This window comes from Canis lupus, chromosome 6 (assembly GCF_011100685.1).
Source record: "Canis lupus familiaris isolate Mischka breed German Shepherd chromosome 6, alternate assembly UU_Cfam_GSD_1.0, whole genome shotgun sequence".
Classification (NCBI taxonomy): Eukaryota; Metazoa; Chordata; class Mammalia; order Carnivora; family Canidae; genus Canis; species Canis lupus.
In genome coordinates, this window is record NC_049227.1 from 72,876,866 (window position 1) to 72,895,884 (window position 19,019).

The 19,019-nt window shown below is 36.5% G+C and overlaps 1 long non-coding RNA gene across 1 annotated transcript in view; it reads left to right on the plus strand.

Moving 5' to 3' along the window:
* Positions 1 to 19,019, plus strand: part of LOC102155529 — a 116,656-nt gene that overhangs the window by 25,649 nt on the left and 71,988 nt on the right. Inside the window, exon 6 of the long non-coding RNA XR_005360474.1 lies at positions 810 to 938. This is a non-coding gene — a long non-coding RNA (uncharacterized LOC102155529). The remainder of the gene's footprint in view (positions 1 to 809; positions 939 to 19,019) is intronic.

Here is a 19,019-nt window from a genome sequence, read left to right on the forward strand (position 1 = left end):
CCAAGTGTTAAGGGAAAGCCTGATATAAAAGTACTGAGCACAATGCAGAGTGAGCTCCCAGCCAACATCTGCATTCCCAGTTGCCTTGGGATCTTGTACTCTGCAAGTTGTCTTAGACAGTACTCTGTGAGCTTACATGTTTTCTGAGGATTAATTTTTTTAAAAATAGAAATAATGCCTAAAAATCATTGGTAACATCTCAGGGAGGCTCAGAGCCATAGAAGCAATTGGAGTCAAGATGAAAGATATCAGCCAGAATGAAAAGGACTAAGGGATCACAGACATTGGCTGAATTCTCTCCTTAGAGAAGGCTTCATCCAGAACAATACCCACACTGCTGCCAAGATTAATGAAATTGCTAAATCTGGAATATGACAAAGACTTTGAATGCCATTTAATGAAGAAGGTGGAGAAAAATAGATCTATTGGATATAGACAAATGCTATCTAATGCTTGATTAGGCATTGTCAGTAACTTTTTTTTTATTTTATGAATGCATGATTTTAGATACCTGCTTTTTGCTATAAATTAGTTAGGTTTCATATTGATGTTGTATGAAAAACAGACATGCTGACTTTTTTTTCTACTTACTAGAACAACCATTGCTTTCCCTTTATTATGATACATTTTATTTTGTGCTAGAATTATTCATCACTTTTTGGGAATTTGTATAAATGATGAAACTCAGTTTTTACTCCAAGACTTCCTGTAAAGGAACTTGGGGTGTTACATAAGCCAGCTTCACCCAACTAAGTCACTTACCTGCATTATTACTGACCATAACCATTGCCTTTTCAAACTCCTTCCAGACCTGTCATCTCTCCCTGGGATCAGATTCTTACAGAATTTTTGGAGAGCCCAAGAAGATAATAATGGACTGGAGACCAAAGGATGTAGGACCTACCATGTGGGAAGCACCTGAAATAGTGAAGTCTGTGGTTAGTGGCAATATTTAGAACTAAACACATACATGAATATGTAAAGAACATATGGCAATTAAAAGTCCTGACTAGGAATTAGATGGCCTGGATTTTAATCCTGATTTTGCAACCCATTAGCAAGCTAAACTCTACAACAAAGAAACCATAAAATAGATTGACTTAAACACGGTAAAATTGTTTTCCCTTTTTACTTAATGGGTTACACAGATCAGTAGTTCAGGAATGACAAGATGGCTCTACCATTTTTAATATGCAACTTCCTAGATTGCTCATGTTATTGCCATTTTCAGGTTAACAGAAAGGGAGAAGGACAAAAAACCGGGCAAGAGACTTTGTGTTTAAAATAATCACAAGTCAGACACACCATATCCACTTACATCCCATTAGCTAAGACCTAGTTATATAGTGTACTTCTCCCACATTGTGTACCTCAAAGTGCCATCGATGGTAGTGGGTTTTACATGGATGCATCCTGGAATCATGCAGAGTAGTGGCCCTGGAAGGTCTGCTTCTACTGCAAGAGAAGTATAGTAGCAGAATTTTGCCATCCATGACCTTTCCCCCTAATGTTACTCAAATGAATATGCTTCATTATATACCCAAAGGGGTATAAGTAAGGTTACTCATGAGCTAACCTCAATGTAGGTAGAGTATCCTCTATTATGTGCTTGGGCCTACTGTACCTACAGGAAACTCTTAAAAGCAGAGCTCTTTCTCTGGTGGTAGTGGGAAAAATCAGAGACTCAAAACATATTCAATTTGCCATTGTTCACTTGAGTATGAAAGCCTATGTTTTAAGCAAACAGGGACCTCAACTTTAAAAATAGCAAGGAGCTGGATTCTGTCAATAATTTGACTGAGATTAGAAGCAGATTTCATCCTTGAAATCTCCAGATAAGAGCCCAGTCCAGCCACCACCTTGATTTTGGCCTGTGTGGCCCCAGGCTGATAATTCAGTGGGATCCTCTGGCACTTCTTGTCTACAGAACTGTGAGATATTAAGGGGTGTTATTTTAAGCTGGCAAATTTTGATAATTTGTTACGGCAGCAATAGAAAACTAATTCAGGAAGTTTCAAAATATAGTCTCTAGCTATGAAGCGAAAACGTACTGCTAAAAGGAAGGAGAAGAGAATGTGTATTGGGAATAATCAGTGAACTCTACAACAGCCACTGTTTGCGAGATTGTGTCCTCAGGTTACTTATCTGTGGAGGTTTGACCTAACCAGAGGATTTATGGTTCCTTTGCTGTGATACAATATTATAGCTACATTAAGGATATAGTAAAGTCTATCTTTCTATGTCAGCTGCCCCAGGTAGAGTATCAGAGCAGTCATCTCACATTCTGTTTGTCCATCAAGAAGCCTGCTCACTCTGGCCAATTTGATTCCCCTCCTCCTTTTGTTTAGACACTCTACAAATCTGCTTCAGTGGAAAGGAATAAAGAAAACTGAGCAAAGATAAAAGTAACAGCATTGACATCAACTATAATAACCAATAGGATGCCTTTCCTGAGCTGAGAGAGTTGGCTAAATTTTTTATGGACTTAAGGGTGCTACATTTCCAAAAATGAAGGTAGAATTTAGGGTGATTTTCTAAATATGGAAGTGATTCAAATAAGCACAGTCTCCATTGCTGGTTGTTAGCACCTATGGAAACACCACTAGGTATAATAGTGGAAGAAGAGAGCAAAGCTTGAAGGAGAAGCGGGAGAGAAAGGAGAAAGAGAAAAGGCTATTTTAGGCTTTTAACCAATTATTCTTTCACAAATATAAGGGAAAACAAATATATTTTACGTGCATACAGAAGAGTAGAATTGCAGCTTCCAAGAGGAAATAAATGGAATTTATATCAACTTCATTCTTTCTTTCCACTCCTCCCTCAAACCTTGACTACCATGTCCATCACTATTGGATTTGCACACACATGCACACACACACACACACAAGGAGATTAAAATAAGAATGTCCGAGTATAGCTAATGGTACCCATACAACCATTGTTTTCATTTTCAGTACAGAATTCAATAAATTACACAAGATGCTCAACACTTTCGTATAACATAGGCTTTGTGATAATCTTACCAACTGTAGGCTAATGTTAGTGCTCTGAGCACATTTAAGGTAGGTGAGGCTAAGCTATGATGGTCAGTAGGTTAGGTGCCTTGGGTGCATTTTTGAGGTAGGATACTTTCAACTTATGATGGTTTATCCAAATGTAACCCCATTTTAAGTCAAGGAAGATCTATGTAGTAAATGTCCCATGAGAGCTGATCTAGGCTAATATTTGACTTCCAGGCATGCAAGTCATTGTTTATTTTCAGACTCGGGTTAAGTCTGCTCTCAAAGGCTGCAAGCTGAGGTATAATGGATTTCCAACATATGGTAACAAATGATTAAGTGATTGTGTCTAAGGTTACAACCTTCCCTACCACTAGCTTTTGATTTAACTTTCATTCCATTTAAGACCTTGTAAGATCTTAATTTCCTCCAATAAAAGTTTACTTAAGAAATAAAACTCATTAAATTCTGAGATGACTCATAAAAATTCAGGTCTACCTTTCCTTTCCATTTCCTTCTGAAATGCTAACTAAATTTCAAGTAATGCTATAAAGTAAAATTAAGCTTTTTATTTCAAATATCTTGGTAGTTGACAGGTTTGGAGTTTGTTTGTTTTTTTCTCCTCCAGAATCTAATGAAGCAGAAATTTCTTTAAAAAACATGGCCCTTGATAGTTTTAAGTTGAACTCATCATTTAAGAATTATGAAGTCTCAGGTTTAGGAGAGCTTAACATTTTATTATTTTTACAATCATTAAAAAAAAATCACAAGTTACTTAGTTACAAGGTGGCAGAGCTAGAAAAGGTTTTAAAAATTCACTCTCCAAGATTTTATTAGAATTGAGACTGGATATTTTCAGTAGAACCACTAAAGTCACCCACTGTGGGTTGAAAGGTGTGCCCCCAAAAGATGTGGAAGTCCTAACTCCCAGTGCCTGTGACTGTGGCCTTATTGGGAAATAGGGTATTTGGAGATGATTACGTTAAGATGAGGTCTAGTGTGGGTGCTATCAAATGGCTATGTCCTTATAAAAAGGGGAAATTTGGGTCTAGCAACAGGCATACATACAAGGAAGACACAGGGAGAATGCTGTCTGTAAACAAAGAAATGCCTGAAACTACCAGAAACAGGTATGGAACAAATTTACCCTCACAGCCCTCAGGAGAAACCAACATTGCTCATACCTTGATTTTGGCCTTCTACCCTCCAGAACCACGCGAGAATAAATGTCTATTGTTTAAGCCACCCAATTTATGGCACTTTGTTATAACAGCCCTCAGAAACTACTGGAAAGCCCAAGTTAAAAACACCTATTTAACATGGGTGAAAGACACCTATGTTAAGTAACAGGGAATCCAACTTACCTCAATGAGTATTTTCCTCTGTTTAGTAAAAGTAGACATAAAAGGTAGAGAGAATTAAGAGGTCCTAAACTATAAATGTTTAAGATTTAAAAAAAAAAAATGCTTAAAATAAGATGTCCGTTGTCCCTAAGTTAATTCAGCAGTGTATACCGTTGATTTTACTTTTCTGAAACTGTGAAACTGATTCTAAAAAATTTGTATGGAAAAGAAGTAATCAAGCAATCATAGCCAGGGGAAACTCTGATAAAGAAGAGCCATGCAACAAATCGCCACAAACAGAAAGGGTTAAAACACCACAAATTTACTACCTCACGAGTTTCTATAGGTCAGAAGGCAGCCAAAGGCATAACTGGGTTCTCAGTTCAGGGTGTCACAGGTTGAAGTCAAGGTGTTGACTTGGCTGCATTATCATCTGGAGCTTGGAGTCCTCTTCCCAGCTCCTTCAGGTTGTGCAGTTACGGCGCTGAGGCCTCCATTTTCTTACTGGGTGTGGGCTAGGGGTTGCTCTGAACAACAGAAGATTGCCCACCTTTGTCATGTTCCTCCCTTGATCTTCAAAACCAGCCTTCAAGAATGTTTTCTTGCTTTGAATAACTTTTTTCAGGAAGAGCCCAGTCCCTTTTAAGGATTAATTAGATCAGGTCCATCTAGGGTAATCTCCTTTTTTATTTTTAAGATTTTATTTATTTATTTGAGGGAGAGAGAGAAAGAGAGAGAGAGAGAGAGAGAGAGAACACAAGCAAGGAGGAGAGGAAGAAGCAGGCTCTCTGCTGAGCAATATGGGGCTTGATCCCAAGATCCCAGAATCATGACCTAAGCTGAAGGCAGCCACTTCCAGGGGGGCTCCTCTTTCTTAAGGTCACCATGCCAGGTAAGTAACCTTATCATGGGAGTGATACTCCATCATCTTCACAGGTCCCTCCCACAATCAAAGGCTGGGGGGTTTATACCAGAGTGGGGGTCACGGATCATCGTCTTAGAATTGTACCTACTATAAAGCACAGAGTTATTAATGGCCACGCAGTTTAGGGCAGTGGAAATGCAGCCACACAATGAAATACTATGACGGTATAACATGTATAAAGACCTTCTGATATAGAAAGGCACATTATTAAATTAGAAAAAACTTGTTAGAAGCCAAACAGTGTAGGGCTATGTTTATCTTTGTGTAAGAACTGAAAGTAATAAAGGTTTAAGGTCAGAAGCCCAGCCAGGAACTCATTGTTTAGTCATTGGGACAATGATCAAAGCACAGTTCCTGTTCTAAAGCAGCAGACAGTGTGGTAGGGATCAAAAACCAGATCCAAAACTGAATATTATTCAAATAAGAGAAATAGAATGGAAAAAGAAGCAAATTATTTTGTGGGTTTTAAAGAAGGAAGTGATTTCACCAAGTGCCTGCAAAGCCGAGTATTTTTAGTTGGCGATACCCGCCTGTCTGCCAGATAGGGCAGTTTAGATCATTGTCTATTGATCTGTGTAATTCAGACTTTCGCATTTAAAAAACTAGAAGAAGTATTACATTCCTCAAATCTCATTAGGTATCATTGGATCATTGATTTCCACATATTGATTCGAAGGCAATATACAGTTTCCATGATTTAAAAAAAAAATTTCTTATAAAGCATTAGCCTGTGCGAGTCAGAAAATTGAATATGAATTTCCTTCATTTTTGTTAAGATTGCAACACAAAGAAAGGTTGTTGGTAAAATATAAACTTGATGTGCTTATCAGATAATTAGACTATGCAAACTCTCCTTTTCTACTTTGGACTATCATTACCATTACCTGCATTTCTTCTTTAGTTATTTATATATATATTTTAATAAATTTGGTCTTTATTTTGAGGTATGAAATGATGATGATAATAAATGGAGATTTACATTTATTTTTTTAAGTGTATTTACTTGGAAAGAGAAAAGACAGAACTTGTGTGAGTCTCTCGTATGAAAAAAAAGTCCTTAAGATCCAAATGTCTAAGAAATAAAGCTCTACATCCTCTCTTGTTAATGAGAATTATTTATATTTTACATAGACTCTCCAAACATCTTATCCATACCCTTACAAACATCTTAGTGTTCCTATTTGGCCAGTTCACACTTTCCCACAAAAACCCCGTCACAATTAAATTATTGTCTGTTTAGTGCCTGCTTCAGGGGAGCTAAACTTTGCTGGGAAAAAAAAAAAAGACAAACATTTTACCTTTTTAAAAAAACTAATTTATTTTTGACATACAGAAAGCTGTACATAATGTCTACAACTTGAGGAGTTTGGAGATAAGTATACACCCCTGAAACCATCCCTACTACCATCCATGCCATAAATTTGTCCTTTATCTCCAAAAGTTTCTTCCTATTTTTAGTGTTATTATTACTATGGGATAAGGACTTTTTATTTTTTTTTATTTATTTTTTATTTATTTTTTATTTTTTTAAATTTTATTTATTTATGATAGTCACATAGAGAGAGAGAGAGAGAGAGAGAGGCAGAGACATAGGCAGAGGGAGAAGCAGGCTCCATGCACCGGGAGCCTGACGTGGGATTCGATCCGGGGTCTCCAGGATCGCGCCCTGGGCCAAAGGCAGGCGCCAAACCGCTGCACCACCCAGGGATCCCAAGGGATAAGGACTTTTTAACACAAGATCTACTCTCAGCATATTTTTAAGTATGCATACAATATTGTTAACTATGGGCACTATGCTATACAGTAGGTCTTTCGCTCACTCTCTACAGACACACACACACACTCAGAGACACACTATGTTTTCTTTATTGATTCATCCATAGATGGACATTTAGATTGCTTCAATATCTTGGCTATTGTGAATAATGCTGTAGAGAACATGGGAGTGCAAATATGTCTTGGAGATCCTGATTTAAATTTCTTTGGATATATATACCCTGAAGTAGGACTGTTGGATTGTGCGGCAGTTCCATTTTTAATATTTTGAGGAACCTGCATACCATTTTCCATGGTGACTGCACCAATTGACATTCTCACAATGGCCTTCAAGGATTCCTTTTCTCCACATCCTTGCCAACATTTGTTAGTTTGCTGTTTTTGTTTTGTTTTTTTCAGCCATCCTGACCTGTGTGAGGTGATACCTTATTGTAATTTTGGTTTGCATTTCCCTGAGATTAGGGATGTTGAACACCTTTTTATATCTATCTGTTGACTATTTGTATCTCTACCTTGCAGAAACATACATTCCTTTGCCCATTTTTAATTGAGTTATTTAGTTTTTTTCTTTACTATTGCTTTATGGGAGTGTCTCATATGCTTCAGATATATATTTTTTTAATATTTACTTATTTATTTTAGAGAGAGAGTGTGTGTGTGCAAGTGGGGGGTAGGGGCAAGAGCAGAGCGAGAGGGAAAGTGGACTCCCAAAAACAAAAAAAAAAAACAAAAAAAAAAACAAAAACAAACAAACAAAAAAAAACAAAAAAAAAAGAAAGTGGACTCCCTGGTTAGCGTGGAGCCGAGCTCCGGGCTTCAGGATCCTGAAATCACCACCTGAGCCAAAGCCGAGAGTATGAGGCTTAACCCATGAGCCACCCAGGCACCTCAACATAAGCTTTGGATATTAGCCCTTTATTGAATATATAGTTTAGAAACATTTATGCCATTTTATTAGTTGCATTTTTTATTTTGTTGGTTGCTTCCTCTGCTGTGCAGAAACTTTTTAGTTTGACATTATCCCACTTGTTTATTTTTGCTTTATTTCCTGTGCTTTTAGTAGCACATTCAAAAAATCATTGCAACTTTACTGAATTCACTCATTAGTTGTTTGTTGGGGAAGTCTTTAGGGTTTTGACATATAAGATGAAGTTTTCTGCAGAGACACCTTTACTTCTTCCTTTCTTATCTGAATGCCTTTTATTTCCTTTTCTTCCCTCAGCGCTCTGGGTAGGACTTCCAGGGTTATGCTGAATAGAACTGGCAAGACTGGGCATCCTGGTCTTATTCTAGATCTTAGAGAAAAAGCTTTCATTTACTCAATATTAGCTGTGGGTTTTTCATATATGGTCTTTATTGTTTTGACGTAAGTTCCTTCTATACTTAACTGGTTAAGAGTTTTTATCATGAAAAAGTGTGAATTTCAAGTGCTTTTTGTACACTAACTGTGATGATCATGTGCTTTTTATCCTTCATTCTGTTAATGTGGTGTAGCACATGGATTGATTTATGTGTGTGGAACCATTCTTGCATCCCAGGGATAAATTCCACTTGGTCATGATGTATGATCCTTTTAATGTGCTGCTGAATTTGGTTTGCTAGTATTTTGTTAAACTTTTGCATCTATGCTCATCTGGGTTATTGACTTATAGTTTTCTTGTGCTGTTTTTGTCTACCTTTGGTATCAGGATAATGCTGGCCTCGAAAACTGAGTTTCCTCTTCTACTTTTTAAGAAGAGTTTGAGAAGAATTGGTATTTGTTAGGATTTACCTGTGACATCATTTGATTCTGCTTTTGGCGGGGAGGTTTTTTGATTACTGATTCGATCTCCTTATTATTGGTCTGTTCAGGCTCTCTATTTCTTCTTGATACAGTCTTGGTAGGTTGAATGTTTTGGGGAATTTATCTCTTTCTTCTAGATTTTCTAATTTATTGGCATATAATTGTTCCTAACAGTCCCTTATGATCTTTTTCATTTTTGTGGCATCGATTGTAACATTTCATCTTAAATTCATGTTTACAAAAAAACAAATAGACCCCAAATATGGCTTGGTAGCCCTAATGCATTCTCTTTTTGTCTCTTTGCATGACCATTTTATAGCTTTAGTTGTTTCCTCAAACATCCCACACCCTTCCTCCAGTCGTAAGAAATGATTCTGCCTATGGAGTGCCTACGTGGCTCAGTGGGTTAAACATCTGGCTTCAGCTCCTGTCATGATCTCAAGGTCCTGGAATCAAGCTGTGTGTTGGGTTCCCTCTCGCGGGGAAACTGCTTCTCCCTCCTCCCTGCTTTTGCTCTCTTGCTATCTCTCTTTCTCTCAAACAAACAAATAAATAAATAACCTCTTTTTTAAAAAAAAGAGGTTATTTTTTAATTGTTTAAATAAATAACATCTTTAAAAAAATGATTTTATTTTTATTTATTTGTTTGTTTGTTTGTTTATTTATTTATTTATTTATTTATTTATTCATGACAGACACACACACACACACAGAGAGAGAGAGGCAGAGACACAGGCAGAGGGAGAAGCAGGCTCCATGCAGGGAGCCCAAAGTGGGACTCAATCCCGGGTCTCCAGGATCATGCCCTGAGCCAAAGGCAGACACCCGACTGCTGAGCCACCCAGGCGTCCCAATAACATCTTTAAAATAAAAAATAGTTCTACTTCATACTTCATAAAAAAACATAATAAAAAAACAATCAGAAAGGAACTCCTTTTTCTCTATGTCTTACCACCTTATCTGTGTCTGCTTCATACCCTTTCCTTCCCTTCTATACCAATGTGTGAGGTGTCCCTGCTGTAACCTAAGACTACTGCTTTCACATGTGCTCTGGATAGTCTCTTCTTTTCAGGAATTCAAGTCTTTAAGTTAATTCCTTTCTCCTGTATTATCAGTGCTTGTCTTTAACTGCAGCATTACCATTGGCATTCAAACATGCCTTAACTTCACCAGTCTTAAAACAATCCTTGTTTGAGGTCATGCCCCATTTCAACTATATCTTCATCTTGTTGCTCCCTTTTCTACAACAAAATTTCAAAAGTCATCCATTTAGATACTCTGTCTTTCTCCACTTTCATCTTTCACTGAATTTATGTTAATTGGATTTCCATGACTACTATTCTACTAAAAACTGTTTATCATATTGTCTCTAATAACCAAAATTTTGCCAAAGTTAGTGGCCCTCCTTTCTTACTTTATTTTACTAGATTTCAATAACGTTTGATATAGATGAATCCTTCCTCTTGAAACATTTTTCTCTTTTGACTTCTATGGTACTAAATTTTGTTGCTTTTCTTTTTCCCTAAGTAATTACTAGCACTTCTCTTTTGTTGTCTTCAACACCTTTGCACAACTTTTAAACATTGGTGTGGCATATATTTTGTTTGTGGAAGCTTGCTTGGTTGCTTTTTTTTTTTTTTTTTTAATCTCTACTCTTAGATGATTTCATCCAGTTTTATGGCTTTAAATTCATCCTCTTTGTTAGTGAATCCTGAGTCTGTTATTTTCACCTCCATTTCTTCTCTGAAATCTAGGCTCATGGACCAACTCTCTGTACCTTATTCATTTGGATATTTAATAAAGTATCCCACTTATTAAGTGCTCAAAGTAAAGGTCTTGATCTTCTATCCCAATTTATTTGTTCCCAGTATTTCCCATCTGAGTGAATGTCATTACCATTTAGTATCTCAACCCCAAAACATAAGAGTCAATCTTTGTTCCTTTCTTTCCTTCACTTCTGATGAATATCTTAAAGTTCTATAGATTCTTCATTAAAAATGTCCTAAAATCGTCCACTCTTTTCTGTCTCCAATACTACTATTTTGTCTCGTGTTGACAACTGAAATGGCTTCTTAACTGATTTCAGTGTTTCCATTCTGTTCCCCTCCTCCCAACCTGTGCTTCTGCTAAACCAATCTCTATATAGTATGCACAAAACCTTTGCAATCACATTCTATCTCTCATCTCCTTAAAAATCTCCAGTGACACACAATTACTCTTATAATAAAATCTACACTCTTAGTTTATAAAGCCCTACATGATCCAATCCCTGCTAACTCTCTGATCTTATCTCATTTTATGCTCCTCTCTACTTACTCTCCAGGACCTTGGGCTAGCTATTTTCTCTGTCTGTAATGCTTTTTCTAAATATTTGGATGGTTGGCTTCTCCTTAATACTCAGTCTTAGTTTAAATATCTCCTCAGAAAAATGTTTTCTGATTATTCAATTTGAAATAACTGCATATCACATCACAATCCTATTTTCATCATAGAGCACTTGTCTCTTCTTCATTTTGCCCTGTTTATTTGTTTATTTTCTGTGTCTCCAGGGGCATGTAAACTCCATAAAAAGATGAATCATATCTATTTATCACAGTGTTTAGAAAAGAACTTGGAAAATGATATACTCAATAAATGCTCATTGGCTAAATAAATAAATGACTAGATAAATTATTATCACTTATATGTATTTTAGAAAAAAGATTGAGAGCTTCTTGAAATAGATAGAAGGATAGTTTGGATTGATTAAAAGATAACATTATGCTTTTTAAATGAAATTCATTACTTTTAGGTACCTAATTTAGGTTAAAAAAAATCTCATAAAAAGCCCACTAAAGAAACAGCTTTAAAGAGCAGAAGACAATGAATTGCAATTATACTATTGATTTACTTTTATGCAGATAAATGCTTCTAATGAGCTTTAAGTAATTCTTTTAAATTAGATAAATATTTCCCCAATGCAATTCTTTTTCATACTCTTCTTTGGCTTTGAAACTTGATTTTTTTTTTATCCTTGAAATTTATGAGGTAAATTTTACCCTAGTCTATGACTGAATAATTATACATTTTAAATTAGTAGAGTCTGAAATAATATGACTCATGCAGTGAAATTGAAATTTTAAAATACTGAGTATATAAAAGCTGTTCTCTGAGTGTCTTAGCTTATTTTTCAACGTGTTTCTGTTAAGATTTTCAATGTATTAATATTAGAATGATAAAAATAGATTTTTAAAATGTGAACACCGTTGATCTTGAAAGACAGCAAATCTTTAAGATCAGGTCATGAATATCTACCACTATATTTTGTTACCAGCCTGGCATTCTTGTAGCTCATAATCTGATGGTGACACTGACTTTCTGGTCTTTCGAAAAGATTAGTTAAAATCCCCTTAGAGTGTCTTCTTTTCTGATTTCCTTCTGCAAATATGTACCGATCATCAATTATGTGCTAGGCACTAGGTTTGGTACTATATATCAATGATGAACTATACAGAGAGCTTGAGCTTAAAGAACATGTACTGTAGTTGAGATAGGAAACTGGTATGATGAAAGGCATAAAAGACCTAAATAAAAGTGCTGTGTAAATAGGGGCTTCTAATTCTGAGGGAGAGGGAAGGCACTGAGGTCAACTTAGAAGAAATGACACCAATTTGGAGACTTTAAGGCTGTCAAATAAATGTGTGCCAGGTAATATGGGAAAGGAAGAATCTTTTTGACAAGTAGTTCAAAGTTCAAAGGCTTAGAAGTCAGAGTGGGAGTAATAGAACATAGAGGATTGGGAAACTCAAGGCAATTTATCATGGCTACAGTTTAAGATATGAGTGGGGTGCTGGCAAAAGATGGGTTGGCAGATATGAGCAGAGGTCAAATCATCAAGAACTTAAGATTTGGCTGATTATAGATTCAGTAAAATCCAGGACTATGTGGATGGAACTAGAGGGTGTTATGTTAAGTGAAATAAGTCAGTCAGAGAAAGACAAAAACCATATGATTTCACTCATGGAATTTAAGAGACAAAACAGATGAACATAGGGGAAGGGAAGGAGAAATAAGATGAAAGAGAGAGGGAGGCAAATCATAAGACTCTTAACACTAGGGAATAAACAGGGTTGCTGGAGGGGAGGGAGCTGGACGGATGGGGTAACTGGGTGACGGGCATTAAGGATTGCTCTTGATATAATGAGCACTGGGTGTTGTATGCACCTGAAGAATCACTTAATTGTACCTCTGAAACTAATAATACAGTATATATTAATTGAATTGAACTTAAATTAAAAAAAAAACTAGGGACTAAGGTTTCAATCCATCTCTTGGCTGTGATTTTTTATTTTTATTTTTTGCAACTTATGTAAGAGCTGATTCATTTTCATCACTCTGTAATGTTAATAATACAGTAGAGGCTTTCTTAAAAAAGATAATCATAAAAAATGATGTATACAAATCTTAAGCCTTTAATGAAAATTTAAATAAATAACTCATTCGCCAGTAGTTTGTTGAAGAGTGAAAAACATTTATTTTAGTATAAGTCTGTTGATGATGGGGCTTTGGTGTGGTCTTGTGTAAACCACACCATTATGTTTCTTCTATGATTTTCTTTCACGTAGTTTCTTTGAAATGAGCAAGAACTTAATACCTGAAGAAATCTGTCTGCACAATATTTCTCAATTTTTATTGTTCCCAGTGCTTTACTGAGATTGTACAAACATAGTTTAATAGATGTCCTTTTTACTGACTCATCTTTATTTGGCTTCCAAAATATTCTATTTAATGTTTATAGAAAATATAGAAAACAACTTTCTTTCTTTAGGAATTTCTATATTTTTGGTTCACAAGTCATTTAAATAACATAATTTCAGAATAATGACAACTAATCTTAAAAATGTCAGGATCCAACTCAATTGATTCTTAGTAGCACAGGACTCAAACTTTGGACAAAGAAATGAGCACTCTGTAGTACTCTTTAGTATTAAAGAATAGCCTCGTGGATATAAGTGTTCAGTGTATGATGAGCACTGCTCAGGATGTTTATTTGAGGGGGTGATTAATGTCAATTAATCTAGGGAGTACTTTTTTAAAAAATATTTATCCATTTATTTTTAGAGAGAGAGAAAGAGTGAGCACATACGCAGGGGGAGGGACAGAGAAAGAGAGGGAGAAAGAATCTCAATGGACCCCAGCTGATAACAGAGGGGCTCCATCTCACAACCTTGAGATGAGGATCTGAGCAGAAGCCAAGAGCTGGAGGCTTAGCTGACTGTGCCATCCAGGAGCCCCTTAATCTAGTGAGTCCTGTAGGTAAAAGATGTTTAGTAGGGTTCTTTGAATAAGCGTCTACCTTACAAAGTTTGTGAAACTGTTTAATGAGCTTACATAAAAACAACTAGCGGAGTGCCAGGTGTATAGTAAATGGTTAAGATGTTATATTATTTCCACTTCATATTTAGTATAATTTATCCCTTACTAGGAATAAATTATCCCCTACATAACTTTTCTTTGGTATATGTTTCCAGGCCAATGCTAGGCCATATCCTGCCTCCTTGGGAATTAGGGATAGCACTCCATCAGAGTGGGTGAAGTCCTTCAAGGCCATGGTTTATGAGAGGAGAATGCTTTTGTGTGAAATAGGAAAATATGTTATTTTTTCCAGAAGCATGGCCTGGCACCTGCCCTGTAGACGGAATGTCGGTCCCCTCTTGTCCTCTGAACTGGATGCCCCTTGTGTAGTTAAAAATGGCAAAATCCTACACTGCAGGTCTAGATCACAGCCACAGTCTTGCTGAAACAAATGTATTCATTTTCCAGGGTGTGCAAGATTTGTGAGCTGAGCTGCAGAGTTAAGGATGATCTGGCCTCTTCTCGTGCCATGAAAAGAAATCTTTGCTCCCATTAAGTGATCAAATTTACTCTTCCATTTTCATATCTGTGTAACTAGTTCATGTATTTCCATCAGTATATTTACTGAAAGTTCATGTTGCAGAAGGAGGCTTTTTTATACTTCTGCCTTGAATGAAAACTATGAGGATTGAGTGTTGATGAGGGAAGACTCTACAGCTAACAAAAAAGTGCATCCACAAAGGATGATGATGCTCCTTCAAACAGGATTACAGAAGAAAAGAAAAATGTGGATTAAATATCAGTTTTTTTTTATTTCTCTTACTTGGATAGAAAATTGAATAGCTTATCTATTGCATGAGTTTACATATAAATCAAGAGAATTTGTTTTTGTATGCAGGGAACACCATCCTTTGGTCCCTCAAATGTTGATTTTGCAAGGCAGACGATGTGTAATTTCATGTATCTTAAACTTGAGGATTCACCCATTCTCTTTCTTATATTTTCTGCAAGTATTCGGTTTAGACTTATAAAATATTGAGTGAGATATTTTATCATTTGAAAATGACATGCACATGAAATGCTGGGTTAGTTGAATTCTTACTTGAGATTAAAAGATTCCCCCCAATACTTGGGTATAAACAAATATCTTCGTTGGAAGGCATGCCTCTCTTCCATGGGCCTTTCTTTTGATAAATACATTTTGATTCATAATGGGTTCTATTCACTGGGACTTATTCATAGCAAGGACATACGAAGGACAGGCAGCTGCTTGCTCTGCAAAATTTTTAAGGAACTTGAAGACCTGGCAAAAGGTTCTACAAACCCTGGTAAAGGGAAGTATTGATTCTAAAGGGGCTGCTTTGCCCCATGACTATGGGAAGACTTTTGATTACATCAGACAAGGCCATGAGTGAAGGTGAAAATAACATGGGATTTACTTGCTGCAGGATTGTTAAAAGAACTGAAGCAATCAGTAAAAACTAAAAGAAAAAAATCTATAAACACATATATATACATAGTAATATAAATATTTAAAATCCAAATATTTCTGGATTTAAAAGAAAATACTTATTTTAATTTTTAAAGTGTCAATAAAATAAATCTCTATAAACCTCTTTTTCCGGTTTTTCCCTTGTCTTGTTTCCAATTTTATCTTTTCTCAATTTCTCATATTTCCAATTGTATTCTTTCACAAAATGTTTTCTAATCTACTAATCCAAAAGTGATACTATCTTGATTTCTAAACGTTCTCCCTTATTTTTTTAAATTTAAATTCAATTAGCCAACATATAGCACATAATTAGTTTCAGATGTAGTGTTCAATGATTTGTCTGTCAGTTAATACCCAGGGCTCATATCATATCACTAGCTCTCCTTAATGTCCATCAACCAATTACTCATGCCCCCACTCACCTCGCCTCCAGCAACCCCTCAGTTTGTTGCCCAGTGTTAAGAGTCTTTTATGGTTTGTGTCCTTCTCTGATTTCTTTCCATTCAGGTTTCCCTCCCTTCCCCTATGATCCTCCGTGCTGTTTGTTATGTTCCATTCAGGTCAATGTAAATGGTAACTATTCTCTTAAGCTACTTATATTTTCTAGCTTCATCGGGTTAACTTGTGTTTATAGGTCTTAGCATTCTCTATGTTGTAAGAGTCTTGAAGGCAGGGCCAGAGTCTCACAAAGACATTGCCTTTGGTGAATGTTCCTCAAAATTCAGAATATAAATGAAAAAATGAATACCCCTGTTGTGGAACATGATTAGTTAGCATTTTAGATGCCAGCTCCTGAGTGCTAAGAAGGTAAAATGCTCAGGGCAAGTGTGTCATATCTGACATGAAATTTTAGAAAACCTTAAAAGTGTCATTTCAAAAAAAAAAAAAAAAAGGTGCCATGATAAGTAGAACATAAGGTTTGTGTTTTAACAAAACATGATGATAAGTGAAACTCTTTAAGTTCAACGTCAGTGTGAAATTATAGAACTTGGGATGGAACTATTAAACTAGTTCTTTGTTAAAAGTTTTAAAGTATTCTAGCCCCTGGGAGGAGGTAAAAAGTTGGTGGACTGTAGAAATGTATCCTAGGCACATGGGAATCAGTTCTAATTGCACTGTACTAAAAGGAAAGGTTAACTATAAATTTATTAATCCTCTTGTACAAGGAGTATATTTCATTAAAAATGAATAGGAGACAAGTCCCTATACCAGTTTGATCATTTATGGTCAAGAATAATTTCATTTCTCATGTGATAAAATATTTCAGTTCAGTTACTTATATATTACCATTGCTGGTCAGATAACTTTTATTGGAGATTTAAAGAATTCTCACTTGCCAGTCTCATGTTAATAGCTCAACTGTCCTGTCCAGGAGACCAATAAGTGGTAGTAAGGTCTAAAGGAGTTACATTTTAATGAAGGCTACTTAATTGCAAAAGCAGAAATAAACTAGTGAAAAAAGGAGGAGGAATTGCTTGTTATCTATATATAGATGTGTTTCATAGAACACATGACAGAAAGTGCAATTTAGACTCCAACAGGATGGAAATATGAATTGGCAGGCTCCAAAGCAGCCACTGTCTTTTTTTTTTTTTTCTTCAAGTTTTTATTTTAATTCCAGTTAGTTAACATACAGTGCGATACTAGGAGTAGCCACTGTCTTGACCTTTTTGTTGAATTCGTGGGCTCTTATCTTGGCTTCTCCTTTCATGTCTGTTTGATTTTTCACTTTCTGGTTCTCTGGGGGATATAATGGAAGATCATTTCCTTACAGCTGCCAAATTTAGCTGTTCTCAATTTAACTAACTAGCAGAAACCAGCATCTATCTCTCATTAAAACAAACTTCTGGGACAGATAATGTTAATGGTCCAGCTTAGTGCACACCTTGTCCAATAAAATATGGTCAAGGAGTGTCAGTTACTGCAAATTTGGCTGTCAAGACTTGTTCCTTTGGAGAGAAGCGGAGTTCTTAGTGAAGTGGATAATTCACATGTCGAAAAGACACTCTAACAAATATTTTCTACTCCTATTCACCTTCTGATGAGGGCACCATCAAATAAGACAAACAATTTTCAAGTGGGACAATGGAGCAGGAAGTTTGCTGTCACTGTAAACTAGTACTGAATGTATAATACTTTGAAATGTACGAGGAGAGTATAATGCCTCCTGCCTGTCTCTACAGTCACCACAGAAATTTGATAAAATATGCCCCAGCTTGCCAAAAATATACCAGCCTCACTGGCCTCCTTCACTCAGGTGGAAACCGCTCCAAAGGAAGATTATCAGAGATGCAGAGACACAGACACATGTGGGGGAAATGCCATTCGATGATGGAGGCAGAGGTTGATGTGCTGAAGCTGCAACTGGCCAAAGAATGACAAAGATTGCTGGCAAACCAACAAAAGCTAGAAAAATGCAAAGAAAGATTCTTTTCCCCAGGTTTCAAAGAGAGCATGGCCTTGCCAACACCTTGATTGTGGACCTCTAGACTCCAGAACTGTGAGGCATAAATCTGTGTTGTTCTAAGCCACCTAGCTTGTGGTAGTTTGTTACATCAGCCCTGGCAAACTAATACAATATGTTATAGGAAAGTCTGTAATTGCAGACTCATTGTTGACTCCGTGTAATCATTTGTTAGATGTATGTCTGGAAGGATAGATTTGGACGTACCACTTCTCATGGTAGAATGAGTTCCCCACTTTTGATATAAATCTAGGGGAACTGGATGAGAAAATAAGTTGGGAGATCTTGAAGGGAGTGAAAGAAGTCAGGAAGACATAAGAGGTTGAGGCAGTTACAGATGGGGGTGGGGGGAAAGCCAGCAAGAGAGTGCCGGGGGCCATTTTAGTGAGAAAGTGCCTAATACAGTTGGTATTAATTATTTGGGGATTCTGCGTTTGTGAATTTGCCTACTTGATAAAACTTATTTGTAAGCTCCAAATCAATACTTGTGGTGCTTCTGCAGTTATTCCCAGACGTGCCAGGGTAGCAAAAAATTTGAATCATTGGACTAGCTCATTCCCAGCTGAGGTCGACGAACAAGAAGATGCTCAGCTGCCTTATTTCAGTTCTCATACTGTACACAAGTGGGGTTTTTGTGCAGTATATTTAGTGCCACATTCTTTGCAATTTTGTTGGTAATTTTGCTGTTTAAAATGGGCCCCGAGCATAGTGCTGAAGTGCTGTCTGGTGTTCCTAAGTGCAAAAAGGCTGTGATAATGCCTTGTGGAAAAAATACATGTGCTAGATAAGCTTTCAGGCAGGAGTCCTAGAGTTGTCAGTTGTGAGCTCCATGCTAATGAATCGGCAATGTAGTATTTAAAAAAAAGGTGACTTTCAACACAACACACATAATAAAGGATTAAT